Genomic DNA, 17286 nt, shown 5'->3' with positions numbered 1-17286 from the left:
AGAGCTCTTTAATTTCTCTTTTTGCACACCTATCTTTTGTTTCTGACAAATTTATTAGAGAGGAAAGCAAGTCAGAATTTCTTACATAAATTCAATGGAATCTGGTTCTGGCTTTAATAGATAAAAATGTTTTTTTTCCATCTTGACAAAAACATTTGGTAGGCAAAATTGTGTATGTCTTGGACTTCTAGGAGTTGAAATACAAAAACACATCTCCTTTTGTAATGCATGGATTCATGCACTCTAGAAGTTGAAAATCATGGATATAGAAAGCTCTGATCAGTAGATCAGACGGGCATTCTCTGGGAACAAATAAGACAGATCGGTTTAAATGATATGAATAAAAATAACTTGCTAACAAGTAGATTCTTACAAAATAACCCTGTCCCCATTTGCTACAAAGGACTTAAAGCTCTATTTTCAAGTCAGATGGAATCTTCAGAGTAAAATTCCAGGTTGTTGTAAATGTCAGGACTTCTGTTGGTTGCGTGACGTTTTGTTCCAGTTTGCTAACTTGAAGACCAATAAGCAAGTGGCAACCCAGACCATGAAAGCAGTTCAGTGAGCCTTTTAATATCACTGTGTTTTCTTTAACAAAAATGGCACAGTAAGTAGGGCTGCAATCAGAGGGTGCCAAAATAAGGCTTTATTTTTCATTAATATTTTATGCTGGGTGTCAAGGGAAGAAGAGGTTATATGCTTCTTTCAGCCTAAGTGCATGCTTTGAGCAGGGTTTGGACAGATGACCTTCAGAGGTCCCTTTCAAAATAAAATGCTCTCTATTTCAGTGCTTGCCTGTGTGTGACAAAGTGAAGTCATGTTTCTGATATCTTTGCAGATAAGTATATGCACAAGTAAGCATTTTATGGTCATTTTGTAGGAATATTAGGGTATGTTCTGTTGCCTCCAGAATACTTCTGTACTTGCACATTAATGTTTCTGAGCTCATTAACATATCATGAACAGTTCATAGAGGTCCAAAGAGGACACACAATAGACACAGTCCTTCATACAGGTCTCAACAATTGTGGCACATTGGGCTGGCTTTCATTCATGTTAATTCAGCTTTTTCAGGGGCTTCCCAGTCCAGTAGCTGTTTAACAAAGCATATTATTGGCATTCACCTGCTGCTTTATCCCTTACTGCTAGACCATGGGAAGACACAATCCTGAGCACTTATGCTCCACCTGCTGAAGGGCTTTCATAAAACCTTTCCTTGGTAATTGTTAGCCCTTACAATCCCTTGCCTACTGAAGGGCATGTCACAGAGTATGTGAGTCTGGAATCAAAGTTTTATCATCATTTATAATGGACAGGAATATGACTCTTGGAGCCTGAAAGTCCTAGGATTTTTGTTTGCTTGGTTTTTGTTTGTTTGTGATAAATTCAGCAGAATGAAATTACTGGCAAACTCTTTACTTACATATGCATATGAGTTACTGAACAGCAATGTGAAGGACAGTATCACCAGTCCCCACGTGACTTAGTTCTCTAGCTGGTATATGAATATGAAACGATGTTGATGAGCTAAGGTTGCTTCCTTTTCTCCAACACGTTGATAAATAGAAGCATTAAATGTGCTTAGAGCTATAATGTGATTATGTCTCCACAGGATACTAGGGTTTAATGTGTTGCATAGAAAGTTTAACATATAGTATTATGCTCTTACTGTATTTGCAACCACCGTTGGTGTGAAAACTTGAGCAGACTCTAAAAATAACATATATTTCATTTGTATTTTACAAAAGAAAAAAGTGTACATTGATTGGTATAAAAGAGGTTTCAATCAATGAGGAACACTGTAGAAGCATAGTTAGTTGGATGATGATCTAGCATAGGCAAGTAGAATCTAACAAATTTATTAGTGTGTCTGAAACAAGTTCATTTGGGCACATTAATCTGTTTCATGTAATTGTTATGTCAAAGGAAGTAACCCAGGTTGATTTTAGTCTCCAAGAAGCCAAGAAAAATTGTCATTATTTAAAGTATAGTTCAAATCAGTGAGATAATACCAAAACAAGGCCTCAGTTTCCCAGAATTCAAAGCAGTAAGAATTCCCAGGAATTCTGCAACTTAGTTACGATCATAAGCAGTCTTTAAACTGGATTGCAAGTGAACTTCCAGATTGTGTTCTGTTGCATCCATTAGGCTGCTTTTTCTTCATATCCACTTCTGATAGTTCTTGTATATACAAAGGAGGAAGCTATTTGAAGGGCACTGATTAGTTTCATCCTAATGGATGGTTGCCCAAATTACTTTTCCAAGTTCTTGCCCTGTAATTCTCAGTGAACTCCGTGGTATTGCAGGTCAGTCTCTTCAACTGAAAGCCACAATATCTGAAGATGGGTATGTGAAAGCAGAAATGTGTAAATAGTTTTGAAACACTTAATCTCAATGCCAGTATTTGCTTTCAGAAGTGCCACCTTTGCTTTCCAGAATGTACACAGACATTTTCTTCGCTCTCCTTGCAATGTAAAAATAACCAATCTTAAAGAATTGGAGATACTATATTGTAGGACAAAAGCTAACAAAATTTGTAGTCAGCCAACAAAATAACCTGCAGTTAATCACTTTCATTCCTGTTCCATTGCTCGAAAGCATTACTTGGTTATTGTAGTTGTGGACCATCTTAAAAGGCATTATTCTGACACTGTGCAGCTCTTCTGGTATTTACAGCAGAACACTGAGCCTACAAAAGGTTTTCAGGTGTGGCTGAGGTTGGCAGTTGTGTGAGGATGTAGCTCAGCAGCTCAGGTTTTCATGTTGGATAACATCATTTTCTGAGACTTCTCCCCGAAAAGTTCTGCTTTGACTACAAAAATTAAATGGGGTGGAATGACAGAAACTAGTAGGGGTACCTGATGTTCAGCAAACTGAAAACCTGCTCAGTTATTTACTGAAATAAAATGAAGAAAAAAAAACATTGGTCATGCAAATTTTAAAAATTGTTGTAAAAAATGCTTGGCAAATCACATTTTTGCTGAGATAGGAAACAGTCTTCTACCAGTGGTCCTCCAAAATCTTCCAATAGGTAAAAGATGTAGAGGTCTGAATGTGAGGGTGGAATGTTTGTATCTTCGATAAATACTCTGATAAACACAGAACTCGAAGAGATTTTGGTGAAAATCTTTCTCCAGTGTGGTCCAGGATGAGGTGTCCCTGCCCATGGATAGCGATTGGAACTAGATGATCTTAAGGTCCTTTCCAATCCAAACTGTTCTACGATTCTATGATTCTACGAAATAATTCCACTGTGCTTTCTGAAACCATACATACACACTACCCTCCAGAGGTGCTGCCTTTTCTTTCATCAGCCTACAGCTGAATAGCCTTGCAGGGAGACTGAGAGTACATTTGCTATTGGCACAAAAAGAAATGCTTGCATACACAGTTGTGGTGAAAAATAGGTTTTCTTAAATAGGAACAAAACATGTACAATTCTGTGTGTGATTGGGACGTACCCTGCAACAGAAAAATGTTAATAATTCCTGTTGCTTTAAAAATCTGTGCCTTGTTTTGACTGTGGGTTTCAGTCTTTTGAACAAATGCTTTTGTTCCACAACTCAATCATCCAGGTTTCTTTAGTTGTATTCTAATACCTGGAATGGAAAGAAAAGGAAATGTTTACGAAAATTGCTATCTGCTGGAGGTGAATTATCAGATCTACTTTTCTTGAGACAGATGTTGAATAGAGCTTTGTAAAGATTTCTGCAATTTGCACCTCATTGACAAGTTTCATCAATTGTAGTGTGGAGGCTTTCAGCTGGGCCTTTTTGCAAAGATCATTCAGAGTATGATAGCTGGTAGAGATGTCTCTGGTGTATGTTGTGCTAGCTGGCAGTGCTGAAGAGGCTTTTTGTCTTAAAGCAGACACTGCTATGTTTAGGAAAAAAAGCATATTGAACATAAGTATATGGGAAGGGCTTTTCCTCATGCTTTCTTCCTCCATTTGCATACATTTATACAATTCCAAAAGAAATCTCCAGAGCATGTTCTGTGCTGGTGTGGCAGTCATAATTCTCACAGTCCAACCTAACAGTCCAACCAGATGATTGACTTCAGCCATGGACTGCTCTTGAAAGGCAGGGACTTTTTTGTCTTTGGGAAGAAGTATTGTAAGCCTGTGAACCAAACTAATCATCTGCTCTGCTTTAAGCAGAAGAAGGTATGGTAATCTGCAGTGTATTTGGTTTCCCAAAGCAGTATTTTGCTTTCTTGCTTTCTATTACCCTTATCATTAAGCAGCAAGTGGAAAACATGCCGTCGAGAAGTCAAAGGTATATGATGAAAGCAACTCTACAATCTAAAGCATACCTCACTGGGAGTTTCTCTTTGTTAGCACACAGCATAATTTATGTGTAAAGATGTGAGGCAGTTCTAATTATGCATCTACTGAATATGGCAGGTTATGAGATCATTGACAGCTAATTAGAAACTTCCAAACTTGTTCAGCATTCAGAGGCCTTCGTAATCAAATATAAATTTCAAATTTATGCCTTTGTATCTAACCTCATGTGGATGCTGTTTTCAGTGACCTTTAATAGAAAACACACCAGAACTTTAGAGGATTCAAAACATGGGCTAGTTTTCCTTTAGGGTAGGTACAAGAGCTTTTAGGAAAAGCTCAACAGTCTGATTTACTAACCAGACATATATACATAAATACACAGAAAGGATATTGCTGTCCTTTATAATAGCTCCACAGGAAAGGTAGAAAGGATGTATAGGTGTTGTGTTTAACTGGGCAGGCAGGGGAACACCACCCAGCCCTTTGCTTCCCTCCCCCCTGTGGGATGAAGGAGAGAATCAGAAAAGAGGTAAAACTCATGTGCTGAGATACGGACAATTTAGTAGGACTGAAAAGGAAGGGAAAATAATAACAACGATAGAAGAATACACAAAACAAGTGATGCACGATGCAGCTGCTCACCACCCACTGACTGATGCCTGGCAAGTCCTTGAGCAGCATCCACCACCCCCAGCCAATTCTCCTTAGTTTTACTGTTCAGCACAGCACCATAGGCATGGGATATCCCTTGGGATAAGCCGTACTGGCTGTGTCCCCTCCCAGCTCCTCATGCCCCTCTGGCCTACTTGCTAGGCAGCATGAAAAGCTGCAAGTCCTTGACCTAGTGTAAGCCCTGCTTAGCAGGAACTGAAACATCAGTGTGTTATCAACATTATTATTCTCATCCTAAATCCAAAACACAGCACTATACCAGCTACTAAGTAGAGAAGGTAACTATCCCAGCTGAGCACAGGGCAATGGGAAACAATATCTAAACATAGAATCATAGAATAGTTGGGGTTGGACATCAAGTTCCAACCCCCCTGCCATGAGAAGGTACACCTCCCACCTCCCACCCAAGGCTCTGTCCAACCTGGCCTTCAACACCACCAGGGATGGAACATTCACAACCTCCCTGGGCAACCCATTCCAGTGCCTCACCACCCTCACAGTATAAGAAATTCCTCCTTTTATCCAATCTAAACTTCCCCTGTTTAAGTTTTAACTCATTACCCCTTGTCCTGTCACTACAGTTCCTAATGAAGAGTCCCTCCCCAGCATCCCTATAGGCCCCCTTCAGATACTGGAAGGCTGCTATGAGGTCTCCACACAGCCTTCCCTTCTCCAGGCTGAACAGCCCCAACTTCCTCAGCCTGTCTTCATACGGGAGGTGCTCCAGCCCCTGATCATCCTCATGGCCCTTCTCTAGACTTGTTCCAGCAGTTCCATGTCCTTTTAATGTTGAGGACACCAGAACTGCACACAGTACTCCAGGTGAGGTCTCACAAGAGCAGAGTAGAGGGGCAGGATCACCTCCTTCAACCTGCTGGTCACGCTCCTTTTGATGCAGCCCAGGATACGGTTGGCTTTCTGGGCTGCAAGCGCACACTGAAGCCGGCTCATGTTCATTTTCTCATCAACCAACACCCCCAAGTCCTTCTCCACAGGGCTGCTCTGAATCTCTTCTCTGCCCAACCTGTAGCTGTGCCTGGGATTGCTCCGACCCAGGTGTAGGACCTTGCACTTGGCATGGTTAAACTTCATGAGGTTGGCATCAGCCCACCTCACAAGCGTGTCAAGGTCCCTCTGGATGGCATTCCTTCCCTCCAGCATATCAACCGAACCACACAGCTTGGTGCCATCGGCAAACTTGCTGAGGGCGCACTCAATCCCACTGTCCATGTCAGCGACAAAGATGTTGAACAAGACCGGTCCCAACACCGATCCCTGAGGGACACCATTCGTTACTGGTCTCCAGCTGGACATTGAGCCATTGACCACAACTCTTTGTGTGCGGCCATCCAGCCAGTTCTTTATCCACCGAGTGGTCCATCCATCAAATTGATGTCTCTCCAATTTAGAGACAAGGATGTCGTGTGGGACAGTGTCAAACGCTTTACACAAGTCCAGGTAGATGACATCAACTGCTCTACCCCTGTCCATCAGTTCCGTAGCCCCATCATAGAAGGCCACCAAGTTGGTCAAGCAGGATTTCCCCTTAGTGAAGCCATGCTGGCTGTCACCAAGCACCTTGTTGATTTTCATGTGCCTTAGCATGCCTTCCAGGAGAATCTGCTCCAAGATTTTGCCAGGCACAGTGGTGAGACTGACTGGTCTGTAATTCCCCGGGTCATCCATTTTTCCCTTCTTGAAAATGGGGGTTGTATTTCCCTTTTTCCAGTCACCGGGAACTTCACCTGACTGCCAGGATTTCTGAAATAAGATGGCCAGCGGCTTCGTAACTTCATTTGCCAGCTCCTTCAGGACCTGGGGATGGATCTCATCAGGACCCACGGACTTGTGCACATTCAGATTTTTAAGATGGTCTCGAACCAGTTCCTCTCCTACAGTGGACGCAAGGTCTTCATTCTCACAGTCCCTGCATCTGCCTTCCAAGACTTGGGTGGTTTGGTCAGAGCCTTTGCCAGTGAAGACCGAGGCAAAGAAGTCATTCAGAACCTCAGCCTTCTCCAAATCCTGTGTAGCCAGTTCTCCTGAGAGCTTCCAGAGAGGGCCCACATTGTCCTTAGTCGGTCTTTTATTTGCAATGCGCCCATAGAATCCCTTCCTGTTATCTTTCACATCCCTAGCCAAGTTTAATTCTAACTGGGCCTTAGCTTTCCTAACCTGGTCCCTAGCTTCCCAGACAACATCCCTGTACTCTTCCCATGCCACCTGTCCTTGCTTCCACTTATTATAAGCCTCTTTTTTCATTTGAATTTTCCTCAGGAGCTCCTTATCCATCCAAGGAGGTCTCCTGGCCCTCCTGCTGCACTTCCTTCTGGTTGGGATGCAGCATTCCTGAGCTTGCAGCAGGTGATCCTTGAATATCAACCAACAGTCTTGGGCCCCTCTGCCCTCTAGGGCTGTATCCCATGGAACCTTCCGAAGCAGGTTCCTGAAGAGGCCAAAGCCTGCTCTTTTGAAGTCCAGGGCAGTGAGCTTGCTGCACGCTCTTCTCACTGTCCTGAGGATCTCAAATTCGAGCACCTCGTGATCGCTGTATCCAAGGCTACCCTGGAGAGTCACATTTCCAACAAGCCCCTCCCTGTTGGTGAGCACGAGATCAAGCATGGCACCTCTCCTTGTCGGCTCCTCTATTACTTGCAGAAGGAAGTTGTCTTCCACACAATCGAGGAACCTCCTGGATTGCTTGTGCCGGGCCGTACCGTCCTTCCAACAGATGTCAGGCTGGTTGAAGTCACCCATGAGAACAACGGCCTGTGAGCGTGAGGCTTTTCCTATCTGTCTATGGAGTGCTTCATCCACAGGTTCTCCTTGATCAGGCGGTCTGTAACAGATCCCCACAGTAATGTCTCCCATAGCTATATTCCCTTTAACACTGACACACAAACTCTGCTGACTGCTCACCTGTCCCCAGACAGAGTTCCATACCCTCCAGCCTATCCCTAACATAAAGGGCAACTCCCCCTCCCCGCCTGCCAGGCCTGTCTTTCCTAAAGAACCTGTAACCTTCCATTCCAACACTCCAGTCATAGGAGCCATCCCACCATGTGATGCCTATTATATCATACCCCCGTAGACGTGTACATATATATCTCCTTCATAAGGGATAAAGTTACTTGCCTTTTATCACTGTTCTGTAGTTCACATAAGAAAGCCTTACTCTCATTCTTGGCTTTGAGGTGGCCATTCCTTATTTTCCTGACTGCCACTGAATAGTATTGTAGGTGAAAACTTCAAAAGAGGTATACAAAGACTGAGGAATCAATTTCCCAGCCTTGCTCACTGTCGTGGTTTAAGCCCAGCCAGTAACTCAGAACCACACAGCCGCTCACTCACTCCCCCACCTTCCACTCCCTGCTCCCAGAGGGATGGAGAGGAGGCCTGAAAGAATGTAACTCCCATGGCTGAGATAAGAGCAGTCCAGTAACTAAGGTATAACACAAACCACTGCTGCTACCACCAATAATAATAATGATAAGGGAAATAACAAGGGAAGAGAATACAACCGCTCACCACCCACAGACCATTACCCAGCCCGACCGTGCAGTGATCTCGCCCTTCTGGGTGACTCCCCCCAGTTTATATCCTGGGCATGACATGCTGTGGTATGGAATACCTCTTTGGGTAGTTTGGGTCAGGTGTCCTGTCTCTGCTTCCTCCCAGCTTCCCCTCCTCCCTGGCAGAGCATGAGGCTCACAAAGTCCTTGGTCAGACTAAACATTACTGAACAGTAACTAAAAACATCGGTGTTATCAGCGCTGTTCCTGAGCTGAAAGTCAAAAACACAGCACTGCACCAGCTACTAAGAAGGAGAAAAATGACTGCTGCTGCTGAACCAGGACACACACACACTGCTTTCACCTTAGAACTAGAAAATTTTGCATCTTTGTCCTGGGTTCAATGGCTCCTTCTCTTAAGAAAAGTTTGCATCTTAGCTGCTTGTCAGCCAAACAAAGTATTTTGGAAGATCTTGGCTAATGGTGGTAACTAGTGACATAACTGTAGGGTTATGTCACCAGGTACTATGTCACTCAAGGAAGCAGTCTTGTTTTTGACTGATTGTAGGTGAAAATGCTTGGGTGAAGTAGTTGACACCACAAAATTCACAATATCATAGAATCATAGAATAGTTTGGGTTGGAAGAGACCTTCAAAGCTCATCCAGTCTGACCCCCCCTGCATCTTCAACTAGATCAAGTTGTCCGGAACCACATCCAGCCTGGCCTTGAGTGTCTCCAGGTATGGGGAATCCACCACCTGCATCTGCCACCATCAGCCACCATTCAAATATGATTATTTGAAGGATGTATTACCCTTGTTCTGAAGTGAAATAGTATTACTCTCTTTGCAAGATACTGCAAGTAACTTATTCAGCCATTTGTCCAAAGCAGATTATGAAATGAATGTGTTCAATAAAATATTCACATATCGTTTTATTAGCCTTAGTTCAGTGTAGTAGTGTCCTAATATACAAGGAGGGTAAGGAAATATATTCTATTCCACGTCTCCTGGTTGATGCTAAATATTAGATACTAAATTTTCTCAGTATCTTTGTTGCTTTTACACTGTACTGTTGCTTTTACACTGTACTGTTGTGAAATCTTTGTTGCTTTTACACTGTACTGAGTGAAATCTAATGTCCAGGAGCAGAGATGATGACAGGCTGACACTTCTGAATGCAATCTATCCAAACAGTTTGATACCAGGTCAGATAATCAAACTGGGATATTCTGGAGGATTACTAAGATTTTAATTTCCTCCTTCTTTGATGTCAATTTGAAAGTGGCTAGCAATTTCAGCACATCAAAATGTTTTTGAATAATGTTTCTGAAGGCTTTTAGAGTCCTACTTTGAGTGAAACTTGGTTCTACTTTGCAAAGACTGTAAGACTATTCAAACTCATACGGCTTTTTTACTAAAAAGCTTTCTTTGATAAATGGTTATTTTTATCATGACTTCTAAGTGCATTAAAATGCATTAGGCACATGTCTTGTTCAGTACTTATCACTGAAATATTAACTACTCAGGGCTGAGGTGATATAAAGGTGCAATGCAGCTGAATACTCAATAGTACCTGCTGTCATGGGACTGGTATTCAGGGAGAGTTAGGTCAAGAAAGTTCAGTGTGTGTCAAAAGAACCCCAACTCAGTCTATCTATCTTTTCTCTTTTCTCTTTCTTAAGCCTCTGAATGTGAGGAGCTGGCTGGGTAATTCCCCTGATTCTGGGCAGAGGTGTTAATTTAAAATAATTATGTTGAACCTAAGCTGACACAATCTGACTGTATTCACAAGAGCTTCCTGGAAACTCAGTTTACCCTGTTCCCTCTGTAATGTTTCAGTGTCTCATACTATGAGACATCCTACATGCAGGTTAGGCCCTGTTAAGTTCCTGCAGTGAAAACACTGGACATAATTTAGTTTTCTGGTAACATTAAAGTAATGAGTCAAATATGAGCATAAACTTTCAAGACTCTTCATCACTGACTGTAGCCTCTTCAAGGATTGTAGTGATAGAACAGGGGTAACAGGCTCAAATTTAAACAGTGGAGGTTCAGGTTAGATATCAGGCAGAAGCTCTTCCCTGTGAGGGTGCTGAGGCGCTGGCACAGGGTGCCCAGAGAAGCTGTGGCTGCCCCATCCCTGGCAGTGTTCAAGGCCAGGTTGGATGGGGCTTGGAGCAACCTGGTCTGGTGGAAGGTGTCCCTGCCCATGGCAGGGGGTTGGAACTGGATGGGCTTTAAGGTTCGCTCCACCCCAAACCTGTCTGGGGTTCCGTGATTCTGTGAAAAGAGAAAGTTTGTCTTATGTTTGCCAGCTGAGAAGTAAATGATACTGATAGATATGCTCTGCATTCCCTAGTTTTTCATTGTTAAATAAGGCAGATTTCAAATGTGGGGTCTTTTTGTGTTTTAGCTTGACCTTGCTAACTGAGATTTCACAACGAAGCCTGATTTTCCCCTCACCTGGCAAACACTTGCCTACTTTTTTCAAGAAAGCAGGTCATTATGATTTGTTTAGGAGAACTCTTTCCTACACCCTTGGTAATGTATCAGGCTACTCCAGTATTTTTCTACAGAGAAGACAGCTCATATTATAGCCACAGATGGGCTGACAAGTCAGTGCAGAATAATAAGGATGCGACTGGCATTTATCCATGCAGTCAAAATAATGAAAAAATGCATCAAGTTTTGGATTTTTGCTTAAATGTTTAGAATACTTTCTACTAATACATTCCTTACCAGTCTAGAAAGTTCTTGCAATGGAGTATCTCCTCTAAAGCTTGCCATTAGCATTGATATAAGGAAGGGAAAGAGATAAACATCTGAGAAGAAAGCTATAAGACAGTGTATTGAGACAGTCTAGAAACAGGTATGAGATCAAAGTAAATTGCAACAATTCATCTTCTGCTTGTTAAATTTATGTGAAGAACTTAAAAAGAAAATTGCAAACTTTTCTTTCAGCCTATAAAGCTGTAAGTTCAGAAGATAAGAAATAAACCTTAGCAACAAGTATCACATTGAGGATTTGTATACTCATTGCCACTTCCAGAACTTTTTTCCTCACTGGGATACAGTTCTAGACATCTTCTGTAGGTTTGGGGGTAAGGAGAGATTTTTTGTCTTAAAATACATTAAAGATCAATTAAAATTAAAAATTGATCATATTTGCCAAATCATTCCCTTTAAATATATTTATTATTTTGTATTAAGCAATAATACTCACCAGTTAGTCTGTGGATCTCAAAAGTCTATCATGAATGTGTACTAACACTAGTACAGTGAGTAAACTATGACATGTCATTTTTAATATTGTGCTGAAAAATGCTGAGCATCAGTTTGATCTCTCACTAACAGACCTCACTTTTAAAATGTCATGGATTCAGAGTTAATGGGAGGAATAATTAAATATCCTTTGTGTGGTGGTAGTTGAAATGGTAAGAAGCCACCAGTGAGCTGTGTGGGGAGGCGAGTTAGAATTTTTACACTGTACCTGATAGAGGGAAGTTTGCACTGAATGTGTGTGTGCAGCTCTATTTTTTTGCCCATTTTTAAGGCAGAAAATGAAAGCCCCTGGAAGATGAGAGAAGTTATCCATAGTGTTGCAAAGGATTCTCTCCCCAGGAGAAATGGGGGTCTTCCCATTGTAAGAAGACTATTTTACAGCAACGAAATACTTGGATTGAACAATCAGTTGCTGCAGCTAAAGGAGTCAACTAATTCCAGTATTGGCTAGTAACTACTTTAAAAATGAGGTCAACCTCTATCCTCCCACCACAGCCATGGTTAAGTGAGATTTGATGTAATTTGAGCTGCAGCCTCAACCTCTGTCAGGTCTCTGAGTCTGTCTTGACTTTGCCTTTTGCTGCTAAGGCTCTGTCAGGCTGTGTCCTACTTTCAGAACAGTATCTTTGCTATGCTTCAGTCCCCAAGGGCAGTATCTACACCAGATTTAATTAAAACTGGGGATGCTAATCAGCAGATCTTCCTGTAACTGTGAGATTTCTAAGACCTTGACTACAGTCACTGTCCCAAAGTTAAGTGGCTTTTGCCTTCTAACATTGTGGGAAACATTGAAATAATGCTCCTGGATCACAGATCCTGCAGTCTGCAGTGCCAATGTTCTGTACAGCTGACACTTCTCAATAGCAGCAAGTTCATTCAGGGATACTATCACTTGAAATACCTCAGTGTAAGAGTTAAGTAATACCCTTCTATAACAAATCTGTAATGAATACACATTCTACATCTGCAAAACATAAAATAGCAGCAAGACATTTTACTGATGAATATGTGTAAGAAAAATAAAAAGGGCCTTAAATAATTTAGTGCCCTTCTCCCGCAATGAATTAGATCATATCTGTGCGTTATAGCAGGTAAGTGTTTCAAGGGCCGAGACCTTGATTAGACAGGGCATATCTGCTGCCCTTATGGCCTGTGCAACTGGATTTGCTTCCCAGAGCATGTATTGTAGGACAGAGGGGAGTAGAAGCACGCTCAAAAGCTAGAAACTAGGTAAATGTCCTGAAGCAATGAATAGTTGAAGTGAATAAGAGGAAGAATTATTTACTTTGGTGCTTTAAAGGAAGAGGAGAGGAGTGAGGAAGAGAGAATTGAGTACAAATAGTGAGTAATAAATGTAAAAGCTTAAATTTGAAGTGAAATAATGTTGTCTGACAGTGCAGAAATTTCATGGCTTATATTTTACTTCCATAGGAAGTTTTGTGTTTGTATTTAATTTCTAGGAACCCAAGGGCAAAGCAAAGCAATTAAAATGTTGAAGACTTAAAAATAAACGTCAGAGACTTCAAGTAAAATACCTTTAGCTGATTAGTGGTACAATGAATCTTTAATGAGAAATAAATTGGGATTGCATTATTTCTGAGGAGGATAAGGAGAAGTATTAGATATCTGCATTGATAATAGAGAGCTTAGAAACAGTCTATCACTATGAGCTGCTTTTCTAGAAAAAAAAATAGGAAACTTCTATATGGCCGAATGCACAGATAAGAAAAGCAGTGAAACAAATACATTTGTACGTCCTTGCACTGAAAAGCTTATTGCGAGGTGAATTTTAACATAGTCACATCACTCTCTTGATCTGTTTAGACTCATCCCTTTGATATGTGTCCATGTTTGGTTTTGTAAAATCCTTACTTTGTCTTGAAGTCTGATTTTAATGCAAACTGATTTATATAAAAAGTGCAGGCAGTAAAATTAATTTAAAATGACCCACATATAAAACACTACGTCCTGTATTTACCCACAGCAAACAAAATTCTATTAAAAACAGGGCTCAGAAATACACTTCATAAAGTATTTCTTCTCTGTTATCCTATTGTGGCAGCGTACCAAATGAAGGGAAGAAGAAAAGTCCTTTGATTAGGGAGATTGGCAGCATTTATGTTTTAAATCAATTGAATTTTAAATATGCTTTTATTGTCTGGGTTGAATTGCTACACAGTGAAAGGAATGCTGTTCTCTACACAATAATTGCTCTACTTCAGCTCTCAAATTGGGTCACAGTAACAGGCAGCGTTCTCCATTCTTTCTGTCTCTCCTCTTTTTCTTGGGAAAGTGACTGAAGCTCTAATCATCACCACATTGAGGTGCTGTACATGTGACAATAGTATTTCTCTTGAAAATGATATTCCTTACCCCTGGTTTTGATGGTATTGTATTGTAAACCACCTTGAAGAAGAATGTAGAAATCTGCAGGCTGAACAGGGTATGCTGAGATTCACTGAATGAGTGCAGCAATCCCAGTTACTGCTGGAATTCAGTTTTGATAATGTGCGCTTCACCTTCTGTATGGGACTATGGTAAAATAAAATGAATGAGAATTATTAATCTTGTGCTGTTTTACAGTCATCATATTCCTAAATGTGCTTTTTAGTCAAAAAACAAAGGACCAGGGGTCAGGGAGAGATGACAATAGTGGTCAACACAGCTTATGTTGTAACTTGCAGTAGGCCTAAGTTTTCTCTTATTTTGGTGTATCGTGATAATACAAGCTATGGGTAGTATTCAGAGCAACAACTGGAGGAAGAAGTTTAAAGTAAATGTTACAGACACATTAAATGTCTAAGATTTGACCTCAAGTAGAAGTTTATAGTTGTAAAAGCATAAATCGCACATTAAAAAACCTGTCCCACAACCCTTCACAAATTGTAAGCAGCTGTAACACTGTTATGCAACCAGTTCTTTTGTTTATTAAATGCTTCTCCTGACACACAGAGCATGGCTAGTCCCAAATTAGGCAGATTACTCACAAAAAAAAAGGATTTTTGTTATTTGGAAAATCCAAGTGTAAGCTCTTCCAATGCCCAATGGCTTCTAGGCCACCTCTTGGCCTTCCACCTTTGCAGAGTAGGATAGAAGAAGACATTGCCTCCTCTGGGTTTAGCCTAACCTCGCATAAAGGTTAGGAATCTTGTCAAGAAAATCACCTAGATTATAGCAGTAATCAGTCAAGGCACCTTCAGGGGCAAATCAGTCCATCTACCTTACACATCAGTTGCAGAGTAAGATGAACAACCTGCTGGAGTTATCTATCATCTCCAGCTACAGGAAGGAATCTAGTTATCCAGACTGGAACAACAGCTTTTACACAGCTGAAGTAAATCAAGGTGGCCCCATCTCCTTCCTCACTGCTTGTCAGTTGAAGTCAAGTGAAGTTCCCGATGACTGGAAAAAGGGAAATACAACCCCCATTTTCAAGAAGGGGAAAATGGATGACCCGGGGAATTACAGACCAGTCAGTCTCACCTCTGTGCCTGGCAAAATCTTGGAGCAGATTCTCCTGGAAGGCATGCTAAGGCACATGAAAATCAACAAGGTGCTTGGTGACAGCCAGCATGGCTTCACTGAGGGGAAATCCTGCCTGACCAACTTGGTGGCCTTCTATGATGGGGCTACGGAACTGACGGACAGGGGTAGAGCAGTTGATGTCATCTACCTGGACTTGTGTAAAGCGTTTGACACTGTCCCACACGACATCCTTGTCTCTAAATTGGAGAGACATCAATTTGATGGATGGACCACTCGGTGGATAAAGAACTGGCTGGATGGCCGCACACAAAGAGTTGTGGTCAATGGCTCAATGTCCAGCTGGAGACCAGTAACGAATGGTGTCCCTCAGGGATCGGTGTTGGGACCGGTCTTGTTCAACATCTTCATTACTGACATGGACAGTGGGATTGAGTGCGCCCTCAGCAAGTTTGCCGATGGCACCAAGCTGTGTGGTTCGGTTGATACGCTGGAGGGAAGGAATGCCATCCAGAGGGACCTTGACACGCTTGTGAGGTGGGCTGATGCCAACCTCATGAAGTTTAACCATGCCAAGTGCAAGGTCCTACACCTGGATCGGAGCAATCCCAGGCACAGCTACAGGTTGGGCAGAGAAGAGATTCAGAGCAGCCCTGCGGAGAAGGACTTGGGGGTGTTGGTTGATGAGAAAATGAACATGAGCCGGCTTCAGTGTGCGCTTGCAGCCCAGAAAGCCAACCGTATCCTGGGCTGCATCAAAAGGAGCGTGACCAGCAGGTTGAAGGAGGTGATCCTGCCCCTCTACTCTGCTCTCGTGAGACCTCACCTGGAGTACTGTGTGCAGTTCTGGTGTCCTCAACATAAAAAGGACATGGAACTGTTGGAACAAGTCCAGAGGAGGCCACGAGGATGATCAGGGAACTGGAGCACCTCCCGTTATGAAGACAGGCTGCGAAAACTGGGGCTGTTCAGCCTGGAGAAGAGAAGGCTGCGTGGAGACCTCATAGCAGCCTTCCAGTATCTGAAGGGGGCCTATAGGGATGCTGGGGAGGGACTCTTCATTAGGGACTGTAGTGATAGGACAAGGGGTAACGGGTTAAAACTTAAACAGGGGAAGTTTAGATTGGATAAAGGAAGAAATTCTTTACTGTAAGGGTGGTGAGGCACTGGAATGGGTTGCCCAGGGAGGTTGTGAATGCTCCATCCCTGGTGGTGTTGAAGGCCAGGTTGGACAGAGCCTTGGGTGGCATGGTTTAGTGTGAGGTGTCCCTGCCCATGGCAGTGGGGTTGGAACTTGACGATCTTAAGGTCCTTTCCAACCCTAACTATTCTATGATTCTATGGTGTCAGGGAAGATGGGGATTTATTTGGAAGATGGATGTTTCAATTGCTGAGTACCCAAAAGTGACATTAAACCCGCTATAATTTTAAATAGGTTGAGGCTTTAATGGGTCTCCTAGAGGAAAAATAAAAAGCTGTTTATTAGTAGAAATGCACTAAACTACTTGCATTTGATAAAGTGCTAATGGAGGAAATTACTTCCAGAGAAACAAATGAAAATATCTGTTAGAAAAAATTGGCTGTCTGCATTGTGAGTTTTGGGGTTTTTCTTTCTGTTCTTAAGACAAGTGCTGGGTGGGTTTTGTATTGCCTGAAGAGCTTTGGATTTGTGTTGACTTAGTTCCATGGGTGTTGTTGGAATATTTTTCTCCCCGTTCTGTATCTGCTGCCTCAGGCTGGATTTCATTTGGACTGGAGGCTAATTTAATACTTTGAGCTAATATGTTTTCGCTATTTTTTGTTTTATTTTTGTGATTTTTTTACAGAGCATCTTCTCATAAAAGTGTGTCCAAGAACACAGTGCCTGCATTGATCAGATTTGAATAGCCTAATCTTCAGATGACTGAGTAAAAAAACAATTAATAAGCCCCCTTTATGTTGAGGAGGATGGGATTAGAATGGATGCAAACTACTCATGAGACCTTGCTCCCTACTAAGAGGAAATTGTCAAAAATCCAGATGGTCTAATAAACATTTCCAAAACAG

At 42.0% G+C, this 17286-nt stretch overlaps 1 long non-coding RNA gene across 1 annotated transcript; it reads left to right on the top strand.

Moving 5' to 3' along the window:
* The first annotated feature begins 11175 nt into the window (after nucleotides 1–11175).
* LOC134160154 (uncharacterized) lies at nucleotides 11176–17286 on the top strand. The gene is made up of 2 exons (XR_009963465.1): nucleotides 11176–12207; nucleotides 17067–17286. It is a non-coding gene; the product is annotated as an uncharacterized LOC134160154 (long non-coding RNA).

Source organism: Pezoporus occidentalis, unplaced genomic scaffold (genome assembly GCF_034315485.1).
Source record: "Pezoporus occidentalis ecotype Australia unplaced genomic scaffold, CSIRO_AGI_Poc_V1 ctg158, whole genome shotgun sequence".
Taxonomy (NCBI): Eukaryota; Metazoa; Chordata; class Aves; order Psittaciformes; family Psittacidae; genus Pezoporus; species Pezoporus occidentalis.
Note: the sequence above shows the minus strand (reverse complement) of the source record. Positions and strands in the feature narration are given on the sequence as shown.